General features: G+C 38.6%; 1 protein-coding gene across 5 annotated transcripts in view; it reads left to right on the top strand.

Annotated features, from left to right (window-relative positions):
* AGBL4 (AGBL carboxypeptidase 4) overlaps positions 1-22,655 on the top strand; it is a 1,333,072-nt gene that overhangs the window by 919,002 nt on the left and 391,415 nt on the right. The gene's annotated exons all lie outside the window — the stretch shown is intronic.

The following is a 22,655-nucleotide window of genomic DNA, read 5'->3' as shown; positions in this document are numbered from 1 at the left end:
GAAACTGAAGATCGCAGATGTGATGTAACTTGCCTATGGTCACATGGAGCAGCCTCTTATTACCAATAGAGCTAGTTGCAGGAATGAGGTTCTCTGGACTCAAGAAGATGTGGGTGCTGCTTCAGGGAAAAGGGAATACACTTGTTCTCCATATTCCCATAAGCCCTCAGATCTGATGAATAAAAGCTATAGGGAGCAGATTCTGACTTAATAAAAGGAAGAAATCAGTTGCCTACTAATGATATGGGGCTGCCTTATAATGTAGTGAGCTCTCTGTCTCTGGATGAATTTAAGGAAAAGTTGAATGGCAGTTCTATTTTAGAAGGAATTCTCTGAACTGAATACGAGGTTGAACTAAATTATCTCTAAGATTTTCTAAGTATTTACTGAACATCTATGTGATAAATATTATATATATATATATACCACATATCATGTATATGCATACACATATGTGATGTACACACACATACATACACACACATATATTTATCTTTATTTCATTTTCACAATAATCATGGAAGGTAGAGATTATGAATAATTCTATTTTTTAGAAGGAAGAACTGAGTCTCAATGATGGTAACACTTGAAATAATTTGATGCTAATTCAGGCCTTTCTTTAAAGCAAACCACATATAATCTTCGTGTAAAACAGTAAAGAGGAGAAAAGGTAAGCCATTTTTCTGACATATAAGATTACCAAATACTGTTTTCCAAAGTTCTGTGTGTGTATGCATGTGTTTATGTGTTTCTCTAAATTCTAATCAAACATTATTTTGTTTGTTTGGCTGCTTTTTGTTTATTTGTTTTTTGGTGAAGGAGTTGGGGGGTTAAAAAAAACTACTTAAAGACTGTCATTCCTAGAAAAACACTCATTAAAAAGGTTTACAGCAGAAAATAGCAGAAAGGTAACCTGTAAGTGTCATTTCCTACCATAGCTAAGAAATCCTTACAGTTCTACAAGGGTCACTTTGCCATGATTGGCCCAGACTTTTTGAAATAATCTTATACCAATTTATGAGATGCTTCATTTTTTAACTTGCACTTAGGTTAACTTCTGTACACAGTTTCCCTGGTAACTGTATAACTGCAGAAAACAATGCCTTTCTCCTGGGTCTCATTTCCGGCAAGTATGCAACATGAAAAACTTTTTGTTCTCATAACGTTAAAAGAACATCACTGCTATTTTGACAGGTCAAGAAATGTTGAGAAATACCATTTTCATTCTTATAACTTCAATGAGTAACAACACCTTTCCTTTCCTGGGCATTTCCTTTCTATTAATTTTAGGAATCTTTTACATGGGAAACATTAGACTAAAGTAATACATTTCTTTAAGTGTAAGAAAACTGTAAGAATACAGTTTTTCTTCTCCAACCCTGTGGTCTGTGAAATTACTAGGGTTTAATTAAACTTGCAAAGCTTTTCTTTTAGGGAAGATATACTGTACCATCCTGTACACCTATGTCTCTCTCATCTATGTCCTGGGGTAACCAAGAAGCAATCAGGCAAGAAGGAGGTAGGCAGCCTGGTCTGGCATTGGTAAGATACCCACTGCACGTTGCCTAGGTGGAAGGAGGGACCCCCTGAGTTGATGCAGCAAACCCCTAGAGTCTCTTTGGGGAGTCAGATAGGAAACCTAGGTTTTGGGGACTCACTCCCATACACTTTCCTGGGAGTCATGGATTGATCTCACATGCACAAAGAAGAGCACCAGAATGGTAGTCAGGAGGAAAAGAAAGTCACAACATTTATTCAGTTAATCAGGCACCCAAGAAATGAACAAATAAACCAATATAGTGTGATGTTGATTCCATGAAGAAAAATGCAACAAGATAAGAGACAGAGTAGGGTGAGGGCTACTTGAGATAGAGTAGGCAGGGAAAAATGTCTGAGGAGGTGACATTTTAACAGAGACCTGAATGAAGTGAAGGAGTGAAAGAATATGTGGAAAAAGAGTGTTTCCATTCATTTAAGTATCTAGTTTATATGCACAATAGCCATGCAAATGAGGAATAATTATACCCATTTTTATGAGGGAGGGAATCTGTCTGGCTCTCAAACCTGCCATGTTGCTGCATACCAACTTTGTAAATCTTTAAACATGGCACTTATTCCCTTATATTAGAGTTTTTGCTTAACTTTTTTTTTTTAAAAAACTACTATCCAAGGTCACTTCTAGTTTATCATACATTGGTCTCTACATCTCAATATCATCTTCTGGTCTCCTTGCAACCATTTGGAGAAAGATTTGAGTAGCAATCATTGAGATGATACTTAAGTTTTCTGAGCTTCAATTTATTTATCATAAAAAATGTCTAATAATATCTACCTCATAGTGTCAGTGTGAAGATTAAGTTGCACTATGTATATAAAATACTTAGCAAGTGCTAACTTTATAGTTAACCCCCAGAAAATAATAGCTGTTGTTATTGTTGATATTCCAGATCTGTCATGAAGTTGCTGTGCAACCTTGGGTAAGTCATTTAGCCTCTGGCACAGCACCTATCCCATAATAGACATAGAATAAATGATTGAATGAATCAATGAGTGTATGTATTAGCTAGCATGACTTTCATTTTCTGTTTTGTAGAGTGAAGGAATTAGATTTAAAAATGGTAATGACAAAATATTTACAACATGCCATACACAAGCCCTTTTATATGTGTGATCCATTTCAGTCAGTCTATGAGCATTTACTCATCAAACTCCTTATCCTACAGATGAGGAATTTGAGGTTCAGAGACGGAAGAGGACCTGCCCAAGGTTATAGAGCAAGTCTTTTTGTGCTGTTATTCTTCATCCTAAAGTAACTGAGCATGAATTATTTAGCTCATATCAAGATTTAATTTGCTAAAATGGTGTTGGCTATCTAGGTTGCTATTATGCAGCTCTATTGTGGCAAATCATATTAGTAGTCAACAAAAACTTAAAGATGGGCAACTTTAATGGCTTAATAGCAACCAATATGACATTGAAAAAGAAAATCCTGTTTGATCTATGCCAGTGCAGGAAAGAGAACAGAGACAAGAGAGTCGGAATTGTTATTGGGAAATAAAGAAGTAGGAAATTTCTCTAGATCTTAGAGTATGCCAAGTATAAGTCTAGTTTGTGAATTGAAAGGGAGCCTGAACTAAGCCCTTAATCCCTTACGTGTCTAGTCTTTTCACATTTACAAAGCCCCTTCCTATGTGTGATCATATGTAGGCCCAAATATAGCAAGCTAGGTAAAGAGGGTCTAAAAAGGTTGATCTGGTTAAAGGGGCACTCAAGAGAGACTGGCCAGTCACCTAGGCCTAGTGTAGTGTCATGGGGGATCGATGATCCAGATCTTCAGTTATGGCTCAATATATTTAAGTTGGACAGGAGTATTACCCATTGACTTTGGTGCACATCTGGTAGCACTTCCAAGGATGCCTATGCCTAGGCCCAAAAGACCAAGGTCACATTTGCTAGGTTCTTTCTTGGAGATGCTCTATAATAATGAAATCAGAGAGAACCCTAAGATGGCAGAATAAAAAGTCATGCTAATTATCAGGACTGACAGATATAAAGAAGGAAATGAGTCATGATGTTAGAAGCCTGAAAGATCTCTAGGAACTTATGATTCAGAAATGGGTCAGGACAAGTGGTTCCAGGATAACCCATAAAAAGTGGCAATGCTAGAGTTCCACTTTCTAACACTGACAACTCTACACAACTTATCAGATGTTGAGAATACAATGATGAGCAGACACACATGATCCCTGTCTTCATGGAGTTTATAATTAAGACAGCTATTAATTGAATTATGTAGTAATAATCCACAAAAGTTGCTACAAATGAAAAGTTTTATCAGAGATTACAATAGGAAAACTTGGTATAATTTCCAAATTCAAGGGTGATACCCCTGAGGATTTACATTTCAGCTTTTGAGCTGAAATGTAAAGTATGTTGATTTTTAATTGCCCCAGGAAAAGAGAATGGAAACAAAGGCTGAAGGGCAGAATATAGTGTGGCATGTTTTTGAACTGAAAGGATACAAGTGTGGCTGAAGCAAAGATGAGACTACAGAGGTAGATGGAGTCAGATTATGTTGGGCCTTCACCATGGGACATATTTTAATCTTTTACCTTAGAACCGTTAAGTAAGGGAGTAAGGATCAGATTTGTTACACAACAGAATAACTCTATTATGTAAAGAATGGATTGGCAAGGCAAGACAATTGCTTGAGACCAGGAGTTGGATACCAGCCTGGACAAAACAGTGATACTCCTTCTTTACAGAAATTAAAAATATAGCCGGGCTTGGCAGTGCATCTCTGTAGTCCCACCTACTCCGGAAGCTGAGGTAGGAAGTTCACTTGAGTCCAAACATTCAAGGTAATAATGAGCTACAATTGTGCCACTACAATCCAGCCTTGGTGACAGAGTGAGACCCTGTCTCTAAAAGCAATATACATTATAAGTGCAATGTGCATTGTCTAGGGGATGGACACTCTTGAAGCTCTGACTCGAGGGGGGAGGGAAGATAAGAGCAATGTATGTAACCTTAACATTTGTACCCCCATATTATGCTGAAATAAAAAAATAAAAACAATTTAAAATAAAAAAATTTAAAAAATAAAAAGGAATGTATTGGAGATGTGCCAAGCTGTGCAGTCTCCAAGACTCATGAGCCAAAAAAACAACAAGGGGATCCAGGTCTGGAGAAGACTGTTGATGAACATAAGGCAGATAGCAGAAAATCTAAATCTAAAATCCTAGCAGGTAGCATGACTAAAATCCTAGGGTTTACACTGGACTGTTGTCATTAAAGCAGCCATTGAGGGCCTGGGCCTGGTCTAAGAGTAAAGGACTGAAATGTCACACAGTATAACCTATTAGAACCTGTCAGAAGTGGAAAAAAAATGCAAGAAAGTAAATTACTTAGTTCAGCAATTCCCTGTACCAGACAACATTGTCTATTGTCTCATTTAAATTCTCACAGCCACTATTTGAGGAAGAGTTATTATTATTATCTCAATTTTATAGGTGAGAAGACTGAGATCCAGAGAGGTTAAGTAGCTTTCCCAAGAGCATCCAGCTAGTAAGTGGGGCCAGGATTTGTGTGAAGTCCATTGCATTCCAAGTTCAGTCCTCTCCTACTTCACCACTCTCTTTAAAAAATGGCATCAAAGTTGAGGAAAACAGTAAGCCTAAGGGGAAAAGAGACCTATAGAAACAGCTGATTCTGTAATTTAGCTAAACTGCCATGGAATTCTAAACAGAACTTTATTACATTTTTATGCCAACAGTCTGAATTGAGCCCCAGGTCCATCTGACCCAAATATTTCCTTCCAGGAATACATATTAAAATTGGGGTGAGAGCCCAGAACAGTCAGATTCTGTCTCAAGGCACCTGTGCCAAGATTCTGGTTGAAATTTTTAATTGAGTTCAAATCCCTGTAAATGGGGATGTACTAATCCAAATGTTGATTAAGCTTTCATTCTAGCTGCTAGAAGGATGTGGCTCTAATCCTAAGCTGCAGTGATGGGTTGTCTATTCCTTCTAGCACTGTGCTGACTTCTCCCTACAGTTAGTGGATATTTCTCACAGAAGGCAAGAAGAAGGAGAAGCAAGGATATGGTATTCTTGGTACATATCCTAAAGCTCTTAGCCCAGATGAAGTCATGGCTTTCAAACCATTATCAGACCTTAAACTGTACATTTTTAAAACTTATTAAATAAGCAGAATGCATACTCTTAGATGTCATCATGATGGTTGATCATATTAGTGTGCCATTATGGCTCTTAACTGTGTAGCCACATCATGATCCACATAAGGAACCTGGTTTAAGCAATCTTAGTGGTTAAAGGGCAAACACAATGGTATCTGCAGAGAGAGAGCATAAGGTTTCATGGGAAGACTATGGAGTTTGGACAAGCAGATTTGGGCTTGAATCTTTAGCATTGAGCCTTGAAACTCTGAAAGACTAGGGTTAACTCAAGTTGGGTTTGACTCACAGCTCCTGTGTCAATTTTGAGGAAAGTGCCCAACATGGTGCTTATTATTATAGAACCTATAAAAATAACAAGCCACCTGGCTATGCTGCCCCCAATTTTTATTCCTAAGAGTGGGTTTCCCCAACCTCTTCCACCTTCTTCCACAAAATGCAGTCTAACTCTTTCTTCTTGCTGGTGGATAAATATTAACATGCTGCTTCTGCCAAAGCACTTGATATAATTATGGTCTATATGTCTAGTTGTCTTACTACCCCCTCACCTATCCTTTCCAGCATGCTGCTCAATTGAACACCAAGCTTTTGTGGACCAGAGATCACATCTGACTCACATCTGGGACTCCATTACTTTATATAGTCCTTGACCTGCTAGTTGTTGAATTAATTAATTAATTAATTAATTAATTATGAAGGAAAAAATAAATGACTTTTAGGCAAAGTTTATCAAAAAATGATAGTCATGCATGAGAAGATAGAGAGCCCCCCACCACCAAAGATGTTCCAGCAGAGACTCCAGCATTCCTGAAGACGTTGAACTAGGTCACTTTTAAACGTTCTTCCATATTTGAGATACTTCTGTGTTTAAGATATAGGGGAATGTTGTACACTGTCTCCCCTCTGCATACTAGATGGATCATCTTTGAACTCTTTATGATATTAAAAAACAAAGTTAGTTGCATTGATATTGATGTGAAGTTGTCAAGTGATAAGCATCTGGGCCTTAAGAGACCTCAATCATCTTCACCATATGATAGACAAGAGGACTAAGGCAAGCCAGTTATGGGCAGAGTGGGAATAAGGGCACCTCTGTCCTAAATGCTATTCTGAGGCTCTTTCCATTCAAGCTGTTTGTCAGCAAACTTTCCTTTTCCAGAACCCAAACTGACTTCAAGAGGACATATATACCAACTTCCTGTCTCTAGGTAGCAAATATATTCATCTACCTAGAGCAGAGTGATACCCAATGATTTTAAATCATCCCTGGTCATACAAAGTTATCAACCACTTTCTGTCTCAGTCTTACTTCAGTTTCACAATAGTCTTGCTCTTCCTAGTGTTGCTGTCTTTCTTTGCACATAATGTTTAAGCTTTGAATGGAATTTTGTGAAAGGAAAGCCTCCCTCTTTGAAAACCAATATTTTGGCAGCCCCTTGCTATTTGGTTTCTAAAGGTGCCCAAGTCTGCCATCCTCATTTATCTAACCACAGGAGATCATTATCCAGTGACAGAGTTCTATTCCACTATCATTATCTCTTAATGAGAATGCCTCCTTGTATGGGGGAGGGGTAGAGATGGGAGTTGTAAGGTGTGGATGGAGGCAGTGCAAATCCTATGGACCTGAGAAAACAACCACGCAGGTACAAGTACCCAGTGGATTAGGCCTCATGGACTGCTGATCTACTGGGTAGAAACTTCATATATATATATATATATACACACATACACCCATACATACACACATATATACACACACATACATGTGTATATGTACATATGTGTGTGTGCATACATTAAGGTTGGTGCAAAAGTAATTGCAGTTTTGGACCTTGAATTTTAAATCATTATAACTAGGCTCAAATACTTTATTAGTCAAAATAGGAACCATTACATTTAACACATTTTTGCCAATAAGAAATAAGTTTGTTTATTCCTGTAACATAAAAATCTGTGCTTCAGGATTCAGTAAACTCCTGGAAAGAATTTTCTGCATCCTGCCGGTTGTGGAAGCATTTTCCCTGGAAAAAGTTGTTGAGATGCTTGTGGCAATCAGTTGGCAAGAGGTCAGGTGAATATGGTATGGTGGATGAGGCAAAACTTTGTAGCCCAATTCTTCCAACTTTTGAAGTGTAGGTTGTGTGACTTGTGGTTGAGTGGAGCAGAATTGGGCTCTTTCTGTTGACCAATGCCAGCAGCAGGTGTTGCAGTTTTTCATGCATCTCATTGATTTGCTGAGCATACTTCTCAGATGGAATGGCTTCGCTGGGAGTCAGAAAGCTGCAGTGTATCAACCTGGCAGCAGATCACCAAAGAGTGACCATGACCTTTTTATGGTGCAAGTTTGGCTTTGGGAAGAGCTTTGGAGCTGCTTCTCAGTCCAACCACTGAGCTGGTCATCACCGGTTGTCATATAAAATCCACTTTTCGTCACACGCCACAGCCCGATGAAGAAATGATTCGTTGTCCCGTACGATAAGAGAAGATGACACTTAAAAACAATGATTTTTTTGATTTTCAATCAGCTCATGAAGCACTCACTTACCAAGCTTTTTCACCTTTCCAATTTACTACAAATGCCAAACGACTCTAAAATGGTCAACCTTGAATTCTTCAGCAACTTCTCGTGTAGTGATAAGAGGATCAGCTTCGCTGATTGCTCTCAATTGATCGTTTTCAATTTCTGATGGCCGGCCACCACATTCTTCATCTTCAAGACTCTCGTCTCCTTTGCAAAACTTCGTGAACCACCATTGCATTCTAAGTATGTTAGCAGTTCGTGGGCCAAACACATTCTTTCTGCTGCTTGACAACTCATTTTGAACTCAAAGAAGAAAATCACTTGAATTTGCTTTTTGTTTAACACCATTTCCACAGTCTAAAATAAATATAAAATAAACAAATAATAAGTCATTATCAAAAAAACATGAAATAAGAAATGCATATTAAAATAATGTATAACATAACCACATTTATTTAAGAATGTATTCCAACATCAAACAGCAAATTTCAACAATGATAAAACCGCAATTACTTTTACACCAACTTAACACACACACACACACACACAGACACACACACACACACACACACACACACACGGTTGCCCACTATGCCATTTTATATAAAGGACTTGACCATTGATGGATTTTGGTATATGCAGGAGGTCCTGGAACCAATCTCCCACATATACCAAAGGACAACTCTGTGTGTGTGTGTGTGTGTGTGTGTGTGTGTGTGTGTGTGTATGTATGTATATGTGATAGTTCCCAACTTACAATGGTTTGGCTAATGATTTTTTTCAACTTCACAATGGTCTGAAAGTAATATGCATTCAGTAGAAACTGTACTCTAACTATATTGGGCAGCTGTAGCCAGCCTAGCTCCCAGTCAGCCACATATTTTCAGTTTACCATATTTTCAACTTATTTTCAATGGGTTCATCAGGACATAACCCCCTCATAAGTCAAGGATCATCTATATATGGCAATTTCAAAGCATTTTGTTATTTTATTATACGGCATCCATTTCTTCTAAGAATAATAGCACCCAGATCTTGCCTGTGAGGGATCACTTCGAAACATGTGGTTTGAAAGAAACATTCACCACTGGAGTCAGCAATGGGACACATGACCTCATAATTAGTCCATCAGCATACTCCATCCCCTCAGGCTGCAGAATCATACTGCATTTGGATTTGTATATTAATTGTAATATGTTGGGTAGCTGTATATACCCAAGGTAATTGTTTAGTGAACTCTATTGGTTTTATGTCTCCTGAATTTATCCTTTTTATTGTCCTTATAAAATCCCCAGTCTAACTGCAAAACAAGAAAGACCCTCCAAATTAGCTTACTTCAGTTCATCACTAGAAATACAGAGATGAGTAGGATATGGTTCCTTGGTAAGTCCTTTGCCCACAGACCCTGTCAGTAAATTGGGAGCTGGGGAAAGTTGCAGACCCACCTTGAACATTTGCAATACTCAAGTGAAAGAACAAATGGAGGCCCACAAAACATAAGTCTAAAATACTTAAAAGTTATATACCTACCTAACAAAATTGTTAAAATATATGCTTATCCTCCTGCCTTGACAAATGCACCTTCTGTAATGACAAAATAGAAAGATACTTGTAAAACTTTAATACTTTATGACTAGAAGATGGCAAAATATCAAAGAGATCTGAATTTAATTATTATGTTACATATCTGGATATTCTCTTGGCAGAGACATGGGCTGGCAATGTTTGTATCAGTAAAGCCTGGGGCCCACAGTAGGGGCCCTTTGGGCCAGATCTAATAGTAGAATTGAAAAGTTGGACTTTATTGATATCGCAATACCCTCATGTACTAATTTTCACTGATAACTAAAACAATAGGTCCTTCATAAGACAGAAACTACTTATATATAAAGAGGACTTTTCTTGAGAGATGTGGATTTTACATGCCCACGATGTATTTACACAAATGAACAATTGCAAAACCATTAATGCTAGGCTATGTGGCCAAACACAGAATTAATTAAATGACAGATGTGACAGATTATAATGAAATTAGAAGTAAATTGGACCTAAAGATGTGTGTATGTGTGTATATGTATATGTGTGTGCATGTGTGTGTATGTGTGTACAGAGAGAGAAAGACAGGGTCTTGCTTGCTGCCTAGGCTAGAGTGTAGTGGTGTCATCAGAGTTCACAGAAACCTCTAACTCCTGGGCTCAAGTGATCCTCCTGCTTCAGCCTCCCAAGTAACTAGGACTACAGGTGCATGCCACCACACCCAGCTAATTTTTTAATTTTTTGTAGAGACAGGGTCTTGCTACATTGCCCATGCTGGTCTCAAGCTCCTGCCCTCAAGTGATCTTCCTGCCTTGGCCTCCCAAAGTGCTATGATTGCAGGCATGAGCCACCATAGTTGGCCAAAGATGTATATTTAATTATGGATGCTGAGCACACAATAAAGTAATATTAAAATATGCAAACATTAAAATCAGCTCAATACTGGAACTATATATTCTAAATCTAAATGAAAACATAAATATGTGCCCATACCTATATTATTCTTCTAATTTAACTACCATAAATCTTGAAGAATTGAAATGCAAACAGTCAAGTTTATTTTTACAGTGTTATGCACTTCCTCCAGATCTGCGCCTAGTCTGAATTCCAGAGATCCGTCACTGAATCACTCCCAGGCTCTCCTTTTGGCTTCTGGGTTCTTCTGAAACAATCAGAACTGTAATTCTGCCAGACCCCTGAGACCTTCTAGTCAGGCCAACCCCCACATTTCAGGCAGGCTCTCTGTTTGTTAGCTCTTTGAAAGTCCCTATAGCTCTTTGAAAGGCTCAGCAGAAAGAGTTCTTGATTTAGAATCAGAAGACATGGGTTTGAGTTGTGCTTCAGGCATGTATGAGCTGGGAACTCTCAGAATACTTTATTTCTCACAGCCTCAATTTAGTCATCTGTAAAATAGAAAAGTTGGCATGTCTACACATCTAATACAATTATCATTTTATATTTCTCGTATATAATTTTTTCTCTTTAGTTTCTGCTATGTTTATTGTAGAAAAAATTTTAATATAAAACATTATATCAGAGAAAAACATTATACTTAACACTATCCCCAAAGATGGCTACTATTGATATATTGAATATTTTCTTTCTAATTTCTTTGTGTATATGTGTATATAGTTGAGAACATACTGTATCCACAGTTTTATGTCTTTTAATATTGTACTATGGATATTTGCCCACATTATTTGAAATTATTTATAAACACTTTAAATGATTAAATAATATTCCTTTGAAATGATTACTAAAAATCTCCTAGAATTTATTGTTTAAATGGTTCTAAAGTGACATTACCGTATATTTTAAATAACATAACAATAAAAGGTTACATTATTTTGTAGCTATATAAGCATCACCCTTCTCCTAAATTAGGAGTAGCAATGAAATCGTATGCATGTGCCTAAGTCCAGTGCCTAGTATGGTGCCTGGCATAAAGTGAAGACTGTAAAAATGTGAGTCCAATAAATTAGTGAATGAGAGAGTGAATGCCAGTGAGTGGTCCTTTCTTCCACATCACTCCTTTCTTAGGGAAAGTTGGATGAGACCAGACCAGACAGAGACGGGGTAGTGGAGGGATTCTCTTCCAAGACAGGTGGTTAGCAAACTCCTCTCACTTTCATGTCTATACTTCTGTCAGATAAATTTTTTCTCTAAAACTCAAGAGCCAATAGCCTTTTTATTGGAATACAATCTCCAAAGCCATTATGGACCTAGCTCACATTTCGCCTTTGTCATGCCCACCTCATTGTGCATGTGAAATGAGAAAAGTCTTAATAAATAAAGTGTTAATGATCTAATTGAAAAGAAACATACTGGGGCATGAGCAAGGTTAGGGAGCAGAGACCTTGGTTTCATCAGAGAAATTCATTATAGATAATCACACAAGCCCTGCAGAAGCTTTCCTTAAACCATGTGGGCTCTACCTCTCAAAGATCTTCCCTGAACATAATAATTTTAAAAATAATATAATAGATAGCATCTGTTGAGTTTTTTGAATGTACTAAATGTTCCTATACATTGTCTTATTTGATGCTTACATCAACCTATGAAAAAGAAAAAAAATATTACATCTGCTTGACTTATAAGGAAATTGAGTCTCTGCAAGGTTAAATAACAATTGGGATTCAACAATTGAGTAAAACTGGGATAGTTGGATTTCATAGTATTGCATAGCTATATAGCTGTGAAGCCAGAGAGATCTGAGTTTGAATCTTGGCTCCACCACCATGTATAAGCTATGTGACTATGTGAAAGTTATTTAACCTCCTTGAGGCTCCATCTGCTCATCTGTAATATAGAGATAATAATAGTACTTAATTCATAGGCTTGTGGTGAGGATTAGAAGATGTATATCATTTAGGCAGTGTCTGGTACATAGCAAGAGCTCAATAAATATTATTCTATTATTATTACTTTTACCATTATCATGATTATACTATTAATATTCTTTGGTGATTATGATGGCAATGCTAGACTCTGGGCTAGGTCAGTGAGCGTCCAAAAATGTACAAGACATAATGCCTTCTCTCTAAGAGTTTCCAGTCTGACTTAGCCTATAACCACATAGCTACTAAATAAAAAAGCTGGAATTTAAACCAGAGCTATAGAATTTTAAAACACTTTTCTTTTACCTACTTTATCCCTCTATTGTAGCATATGTCTGATGTTACTGCCATTCATTGTTTATATCTGTCTTCTCCACCAAACTGAGTCCCTCAAGGTGGGAATTCTTGTGACTTCCCTTTGTGTTCCCAGTGCCTGGCACAGACCCTACCACAGACTTATCCTGAGTATGTTTGCTATTTTCAAGCAAAGGTCCTATGTTGGGCCACCTAACTCCCTGCTTCCTCACACCCCAGTCAGGGACACTATTCTAATATTTTTGTCTTTTTCTCTGTGCTCCATTTCCCCTCCCCCACTCCCCATTACAATTCTGCAGTGAGTGATTCCCTCTGTCATCTCACCATAAATTGATGACTCGGGCCTGCTGATGCACTGAGCCACATGGCTAATACATCAGCTAAATGGATGCCGAAAACACCACCTGCTCCTTCAGGCAAATGGCACTTTGGAAAATGGAATGTGTAATCAATAGAATTAAGCCTTAAGCAGAGCTCCGTACCCGTGTCTCAGCACAGGGTCTTGGCAGGCAGACAGTGGGAAGATTTTTTTTTTCTTTTTCTTTTTTCAACCCTTTTCAAATCACATGTCTTGGCACTTATTCAGCCAGTTCTGTCGCCAGTACCACAGTCAGCATGGTATCCTCAGCAAACTGTGTCTTCCTACTCTATTCAGCCTAAGTGCCTCAGTCACTTGGCCTTTATATCCTATCTCTGGGAGACTTGGAAGGATAGTTTCCAGTTTGCTTAGTGAAGCACAGGCAGCTGGGTACACCCTAAACAGCAAGGAGTTTGAAGGCAGGCAGGTCTGGTGTGACCTTAGGCAAGGCACTCAACCTTTCTGAACACCAATTTCCTTATCCATGAAGTGGCAGTAATTATTCCCACTTCATAGGGTTGTTTTGAAAATCAGGTATCTGACTATTATATGTGAAGATGCTTTATAAACTATAAAGCTATAAATGAAGGTTAATTGCTATCATCATCATTATTATTCCAAGGTATAGAGAGGAGCAATTTTCTTTATATTTTCCTTTAGAATCTGCCTGAGAAAGCGTGTTTTCATGTGTGGCAGAGAAGACCTAAGCTTAAGTAATCATTGGCCTGACTTGGCTTAACCCTTTTTAAGATTGTGGCAAAAATTAGAATTCTGGGAGCTAGGAGGGAATTTATGAATTATTGGTGAAACTACAGTCCCCCATCTCCATCCTTGTTACAGATGAGGAAACCCAAGTTCAATAAGGAGAGGAATTTGGCCAGTGTTACACGGGAAGTTATTTAATAGTAGCATAGTGAGGAATGGAGGCAGGTGGCTTTGTCTTTAGTTTTGGAGACTTTCCACCAGGTAATCTTTAGGATGGCATAGGGTGGGAAGTCAATGGCATTCACTTATCATCGTCAGTCTGTCTTCAGCCAAGAGTCTGCCCTTCCTCCTCCCCACTATGCTCATATCATTACACTGGCAATGGCCTCTCCTCATGCCCTATCTTCTTTCTAAGAAGCAAAACATTTTCCAGCTGCAAGGAATATATATACTGAGCACATAGGTACAGAAGGGTCCCTTCTCAGAGTTCTTACAACACTCATTTTCACCACTTACCTGACATACAATTTTATACAACTTGGTGAGATTCTTTATGTTGCTCTCTTGTGTTAACTTGCCCAGTGGTTCTCATCTGTCAGTAATTTTGCCTCAAGGGATATTTGGCAACATCTGGATATGTTTTTGATAGTTAACACTTGAGAGGGGGTGTTACTGGCATCTAGTGGGTAGAGACCATGCATGTTGCTAAACATCCTATAATGCCTCCTGCAATGAAGAATTATCTGGTCCAAAGCGTCAATATTGCCAGTATTAAGAAACCCTGATCTAACCCATTTGTAGAAGTCTGACTTTCTTTCTGATGCCTGTGCATCAGTGGTCTGTGAGCTCTCTGTGGACTTGAAAGATGTCTTGCTGGTGACATAGTAGAATCTCAGTAAATATTGCTTGGGTGGGGAATAGATTCATGGGTGAATAAATGAGGTAATGTGTAGGGGAAAGAGCAATGGACTACAAGTCAGGAAACCAAATTTGGTCAATGCTTAGCCACCAACAGGGTAAATGTAAGAGTTGGACTAGATTAGTGATTTTCAAACTATGGTCCATGGCGCCTTAATACCATCCCAGCTGACTGCATTTATTTTATACTATGGGCTTTGAATATAATTTTTTATGTAAAGAGGGTTCCATAGTTTAAAGAATTTGTAAACCACCAGAGATAGTTCATCCTTAAAGACACTTTTAGATCAAAATGCTGCTGAAGACTTCTCAGAAAAGGACACATATAAAGTTTCTATTTTAAAATAGGCTCAAAGAATGCCACTGTGACTACAGTTTATTTTCTTCAGTCTTGGGGTGAGTCCAGTGGCCTATCTGGCTTCCTTCTCTTATGATGACTGCCTTGATCTTGATGTGTGTGTGTGTGTGTGTGTGTGTGTGTGTGTGTGCAGCAAACACTAGGTTTCCCTTCAGGTATCTGATTATTCAGAGAAGGGGATTGGGGGAGATTCCTGCTCCTGACCTCAACCCCAGCCATCATTTTCTGGAAGGCCCAAGTCAAGTGGCAGGAGGAAGTGGCCTTTGACCTTGGCACATTTAAACTCAGGAATATGCATATGCTGGGAATGTACCAATGCAGGAGCAGGGACTCTGTGAGTCTTGACTCAGTGAGATCATTTGGCAGCCTCTGAGTGGATGACTGCTTCATGCTAAAAAGCAGCAAAGCAGAGGAAATACAGCTGAGGGCACTGAGAAGAGCAGTGTAAATGTAAGAGTTGGACTAGATTAGTGATTTCCAAACTGTGATCCAAGAAAGAGACACAGAAAAGGAGAGATCGCTCAAGAAAAGAAAGCTAGATTTGGATGTTAGTGATAAGTGCCAGTAGCCCTCTGGTATGGAGACAGGAGGAAAAAAAGTTGCTGGGGAAAACAAGAAACACTTAAACAACCCTTGCCAAAAGGGAATGAATTAAATTGGAAGAGCACTGGGGAAAAGCCCATGTTCTCATCCTGGCTCTGTTACTGTCTGGCTGTATGATTTATCCTTTCTATATCTCAGTTTATGCATCTGTAAGATGATGTTGATAATGATCTTCCTTGTAAGGTTATTGGAGGACTATTTGCACAGTGGTTGTCTCTTAGTAAAATAAGTAGATGTTTAATAAACAGACATTATTTTTAGCATTGTCATTTTTATCATTACTAGCACGTTGTCTAGGTTTGCAGAGGCAGGAACCAGCATCAAGTGAGTAGCTTAATATAATTGTCAATGTCACTTGAGCTACTTCTGCTCATGGCATGCTGCTTGGGACAGAAACACCTTTTACTTCATTTACTCCAGTGTTTGCATGGTTCACATGAAAAATTGAGAACCAGAGAGAGGCAGAGACATGCCCCAAGTCCCTAGCAAGATGCTATAAAATCAAAATGCAGCTGTGTTAATGCCCAGGTGAGGATTCTCAGCAATCATCTTCGTTCAGGCTACTATAAAATTACTATAGACTGAGTAACTTACAAACAACAGAAATCTATTTCTCATAATTCTGGCAGCTGAAAGTCCAAAGATCAGAGTGCCAGTATGGTCGAGTTCTGGTGAGGGCCCTCTTCCAGGTTGCAGACTGCCATCTTCTTATTGTGTCCTTACATAGCTAGCTAGCTCTCTTGGGTCCCTTTCATAAGGGCACAAATCCCATTTATGAGGGCTCTACCCTCATGACCTAATCATTGCCCCAAAGCTCCACTTCCTAATATCATCACATTGGGGGTTCGTATTTCAACATATGAATTTTGGGGGAACACAAACATTCAATACATTGCAACAACACACCAGGCTGCCTCTTGGGAGTACAGTTGTGTCCTTCATCTGTGGCACTCAGTCCATAGAGCAGAAAGGTCACTGACATCATTTTGTCAAATCTCAACATTGTCACAGGAGAATGAGGAAAAACAAACACAAAGGAATAAACAAACAAATAAAGGAACAGTCATTCCTAGCTTTCATAAAAAGGAGCTAGACCTCACTAGGAGGTGGGGAACTGAGTCCCCCACCCCTGCAATAGGCCCGCTTAACTTTAGACCCTGTCAGCATGACCAGCAATCCAATAAGGCAATGCCCCGACTGTGCCATTAGCTCATTAGGTGGAGGCAAGTGTCCGCATTGATCTGTTTATCTCCCAGGCCTGGCTGCTGGAGAAAGGCCAGCTGTTTCCCTGAGAGCCTTTCCCTTTGACTCGTCACAGAGCATCAGGGGAGTCTGCTCTGTTTTCCCTTTCAACCTCAAGGTCACTGGAATGCAAAGCAGGAGCCGGGCCATGATAGTGCCTTCTGAGAGGTTCAGTCACTACATTTCCTCCTCCATATTTTTATTTGTTTCCTGGAGGTGACCCCCATGGAAATGACAAATGCAGTGGAAAGTATCTGGGTTTGCATGTGAACAAATTTCCATTTGAACTAAGTTTTGCTGCTTGTATATTAGCTGTATGATTTGGGGGAAGTCATTTCCTCTCTCTGAGCCCCAATTTTCTCATTTGCAAAACAAGACTAATAGCACCTATATCATAAAATCATTGTGAAGATTACTGAGAAAATCTGAGATGACAGGCACAATATCAAGCTCAGTGCTGGGCACATAAAAGGCATTAGCAAAACTTGCTTGGCCTGCCATTTCTGAGACACAGTGTTCTTTTAGGCAAAGAATTAGTATATCAGGATTTATTCATGGGATTTTTGTGAGAGTATGTGAAAATATCTGGGAGAGTATAGCTGCTATGTAAATGATGTGTTCATAGAAGGCTCATTAAAAATGGACATTATCAAGAATGTATGAGTTTCTACCCTGGACTTAGGTCATTAAATTTTTTAACCAGCCTATGTATCTATTATCTCATAGCTGGCATTTTACTTCTGAAAACTAAATTGCTTAACAAATTACAAATATATTTTATTTAAATCTTTAAAAATAGGAAATAGTTTATTAGTAGTAAAACACTGAACATGAGACCTTTTGATCAGTAATAATAATGGGTTCTGGGTTGTACCAGGTAATATTGGTATAATGCGCTTTCCTAAACTACTAGAACTACATACTTTCTTTTGGAATACATGTTCCCAAATTAACTAATATCCCCATTTTTACCTTCTAACATTTTCCTTCCTTTTCTGCTACTCTTAATTAAATATTATATTTTAAATATAAATATACTCATTTAGAAAATACATAAAGGTATTATTGCTCATTCCACAAGTTACCACATCTCACACTGTATTTCTTATCAACATTTATTTCTTTGTATTTCTATACATTTTTAAGAAAATGGGTATCATACTGTATTTTTCTCTTATCATGACCATTTTCATGTTATTAAAGACTCTTCAAAAATATGTTTTTAAGAACTGCATAATGTTCCATAGTATGCAAGGGAATACTTTATTTAATCATTTCCTCTTATTCAACATTTAGATAATTTTTAATTTTTTACTGTTACACTTTAAGGAACACTCTTGTACATATGTTTGCATTTCTGACTATTTCCATGGACTAGTACTCATTCAATCCTTATCGAAGGCATTGACAATAATTTATTGATCACATTTAAAGAAAAATGACCCCCTCCCAAGTCCTAGGTTTGATGCTTTGTTAGAGTCTGGGATACCCCCTGGTGGAGGTTACAGAATATGGCCAAAACCTGTCACGCATGCCCTGATACGGGAATTCAAGATTTTGAGTGCACAACCTTTGGAATTTGGCATCTGCAAGTCTTGTCTCTCATCCCTCCTCAGCTTTGGTTTTTCTTTTTTTTTTGGACAAGACAATATCAAATGCAAGAAAGATGTCTGTGTGTGTGAACATACACTAAAAAAGAGACTACACAAAATTCAAATGAAATAACCAAATGAAAAATATCAAGAAAACTCAGCTCTAAAGTTGTTCTCAATTTGAAGCCATGGTCAGGAGTATGCATGGGACCTGCATCCCCTGCTGCCCTGCCTTCCTCTGGTCCCTGTGCCTGCAGCATAACAATCGGAGTGAATAGAGGATGTTTCCTCTGTGGCTAGAGATGTCCTAGACCAGAAATCTGCCCATTAGGACACTAGATGGAGCCAGATGGGAAAGTTTATGCTCTAACTGCAGTGGAACCATTTTCTGTGCACTTTACTTTTCAGGAACAAGTACATGATATGGCTGATCTCACAGAAAACCTACTTCTCTGACCTTCTTCAGTTGAGCTGCCCTCATTTCAATCATTCATCAAACATTTACTAAGCCCTTGCCATGGGCCAGATATCAGGACACATAGCTGAATCAAATACAGTTCCTGCTATGGAAGAGCTTATGAGACAGAGAGGCTTTTGAATTAACAAACTGATCACCCTTTACTTTCCTTCACTGTTTCTAGACTCCAGGCAACTGGGCCCAACAGCGCTGCCTGACCATGCACTTTACTTCTCTATCTCCTTGCCTTTGTTCTTACGTTTTCCTCTCCCAGGAAAGCCTTTCACTTTTATTTATTATCTAACGTCTATCAGGTTCAGTACAAATGATTCCTTCCCTGGGAAGCCTTTCCTGATTCTTCAGACTCAGGAATCCTCTTTGATTCCTTTGATTCATAAATACAGTAATTCTCAAACTTTAGTATGCATCAGAGTCACCTAGAGGGCTGGACCCCACTCTCAATATTTCCAATTTAGTGAATCTGGGATGTGACCTAAGAATTTGCATTTCTATCAAGTTCCCAGGGATGTTTATTTTGTTGGCCCAGGGAACACACTATGAAAAACTTTTTCTTTAGTTGTTGTTGAGCATTAACAAATGCCAAGCATTATGCTACATATTGGTGATAAAACAGTGTAAAACAATCCCTGTGCTCAAGGTTAGCACAGCCTGGAGACAGGGAAGATACACAAATAGGAAAATGCTTTGCTATGCCAGAGGAATGTGAAGAGTGTTCCAGAAGTACAAATAATCATGTAATTAACTTTCCCTGTGGAATCAGGAAGAGCAAAAACTTCCCAAAAGGAGTGGTGTTTGAGCTGGCCTTTAAGGCTGACTAGGACTTCACCAGGACAGAAAAGGTCAAGAGCACATGCCAAGGAGTAGTGGTACAAAAAGCCACAGCATGTTCAGAGTGCAACAAAAGATTTATAGGGGCTGGGATTTAGGGAGAATGGGCAGTATACTATCTTTGATAATATAAGGGTGAAAGGAGTTGAAGCTGTAGAGGTCAGTAAAAGGGCTTTGAATGCTATGCTAAAAAGTTTCTATTTCTTACTTCAGATAATGAAGAAATTATAACGAAGTAAACAGAAAAATAACATGATAGATTTCCTTGTGGAAGAATCAGTCTGATTACATTGTGGAGTTTGGTCTACTAGTGGCAAGATTGGAGGAGTGAGACCAGTGTGGAGGCTGTCTAGGCATAAATATGTTGTCAAGGCAATTGCCTAGATAAAAAAAAAAAAACAGAAATGATAAAGCATTGAGATGGAGAAAACACAACCGATTAGGGGGCCCAGAAGATTTGAGCTCAGTCTTGACCCTCTGCAGGAAAACTGCAAAGGTCCTTAGAATCATGGCTTAGCTTTGCCATTTCTCCCATTCCTTGGAGTCCCCATCCTTGTAAGTATCCTATGATTGGGTCCTGCTTGTCTCTATGGTAGAGCATGCACCTTCTGGACTTCTCTACCTCAAATCCCATTTCCTCTGAGTGACTATAGTCCTGCCTATATCCAAAGTCCCTTTTCTTGGTCGTTTCTGTGTTTTGGGTTTCTGCCTTGTTACACTAACTTTATTGAGGAGCCTGATGCCACTCACTTTGACCACTTGCTTTCTCAGGTTTCTCATGTATCAGAAGGGGAAAATAATTCTTGATTGGCATTTATTACTGTGTTGTTGTGAGGATCAATTGCCACAGAGTGAACAAACTTTGAATCCATTCACTCAACAAATATGTATTCTAAGAAGCTAGATGTGTTGCTATTGCCATGGAACCAGCGACTCCTTCTGGAAACCATTTGCATTAATCCCCATTTTGATAAAACTTATCTTCCAGTTTGAACAGTTTTTAACCCAAGGGAATTTGAGTTAGGAAACCAGGGTATTTGCAAAACTAAGGCAAAAACACTAGAAATCAAGGCATCATTTAAGGAGTGTGAAAATAATGTGGCTATTTAATCATTCAGTAAATATTTATTAATACCTACTCTGTGCCAGGCATTATTCTTAACACTTGCAATACATCAGTGAGCCAAGTACATAGTCTTGTGAAGCTTATATTTTACTGGAGACAGTCAATATAATATATAAGTAAGTTAAATAGAATGTTGGAAGATGGTAAGTATTATGGGAAAAAAAGAAAAGGAAGACATAAGGGATATCTACTTCTTTTCTACCGTGTACCTAGATCATTGTTGAAATGGATTATATAATTTGCAGCTAGACATATATTCTCTAATTCGTTCATTTAATGAAGGTTTTTTGATCATCTTATATGCTGCAGGCTCCATGTTATGCATATAGAACATACATAAAGATACATATTTGGGAGTCAGACATAACTAATTTGACTCTTTGTTCTGCCTTTATCATCTACATGGCCTTAAACAAATTATTAAATGTCTTTAAGTGTACATCTGTAAAATGGAGACTGTGATGCCTTACAGAGTGTTGTGAGAACTAAAAGACATTAATGAGATAGGGCCTAGACAGCACCTGGCACATGGTCAGTACTTATGGGTATTGATTTCCTGCCTTCCTTTTTTTTTATTCATTCAGCAAATGCAACATGTATATGGCACCATGCTAGGCACTGAGGAAGGCATTGCCCTCCTCTCTTGGAGCCTAGCATACAGTTGAGTCAATTATTTTAGTTGGGAAGGAGCCGGAAAAGACTTCCCAGACAAAATGACAGTTAAGCTAAGACTTAACAGTAAATAGGAGATAGTCATATAAAGAACTGGGGAAGAAGGTTACAGGCAGGTTCCAGATCCCAGAAATAAGGAAGTATAAGGCATACTGGAGAAAGTAAAATCAGTTCGAGGTAGCTGGAGCACAGTGGGAGAATGAGAGCAGAAGCTGCTGGGGACACTAACTAAAAGCCGGCTCCTAAATAAGAAGGCCTTGAAGAAACTTTGGCAGGGAAATAATCTGGTAAGTTTTGCAGTTTTGTATCTTATAAAGATACCTCTAACTTCAATGTGGAGACTACTGGAGGCACAGAGCCAGGCAGAAAGTTATTACAGTCATCAACATGAGAAATCATGTGTCTTTAACTAGGGTATAGGTATGGGAATGGGAGTGGACATTTTAAGGTCTAATAATGACCTAGAATTGATAGCATGTCAATGAGAAGGTTGAATAGCTGAAGGAATCTAGATGACACCCAGGTTTTTGGTCTTAGGAACTGAGAGAATAGTGGTGCCCTACTCTGAGCTGGAGACAACTCACTGGGAGGAGAACATTTTGTGAAAAACTCATGATCCCAATTTAAGACATGAGGATTTTGAGGTACCTGTGGGACATCATTCTCACTATATTGGGTCATGTCCTCAGGTTAGTCCATGCCCAGTCCAAGAATATATGCTTTCCTCTTGCTTTCAGACAGTCTACCTTTCTTCCCAACTAAGCCTTATGCGCAACAATGGATATTGCTGGCAGACAGAACTAACATACCCCAAAAGAAGCCATCTTAAGTGAAAGGGGTCCAGAACGTACATGGGACAGGGGACCAACT

This window comes from Microcebus murinus, chromosome 2, assembly GCF_040939455.1.
Source record: "Microcebus murinus isolate Inina chromosome 2, M.murinus_Inina_mat1.0, whole genome shotgun sequence".
In the NCBI taxonomy this organism is placed as follows: Eukaryota; Metazoa; Chordata; class Mammalia; order Primates; family Cheirogaleidae; genus Microcebus; species Microcebus murinus.
This window is presented reverse-complemented; position numbering and strand designations above follow the sequence as displayed.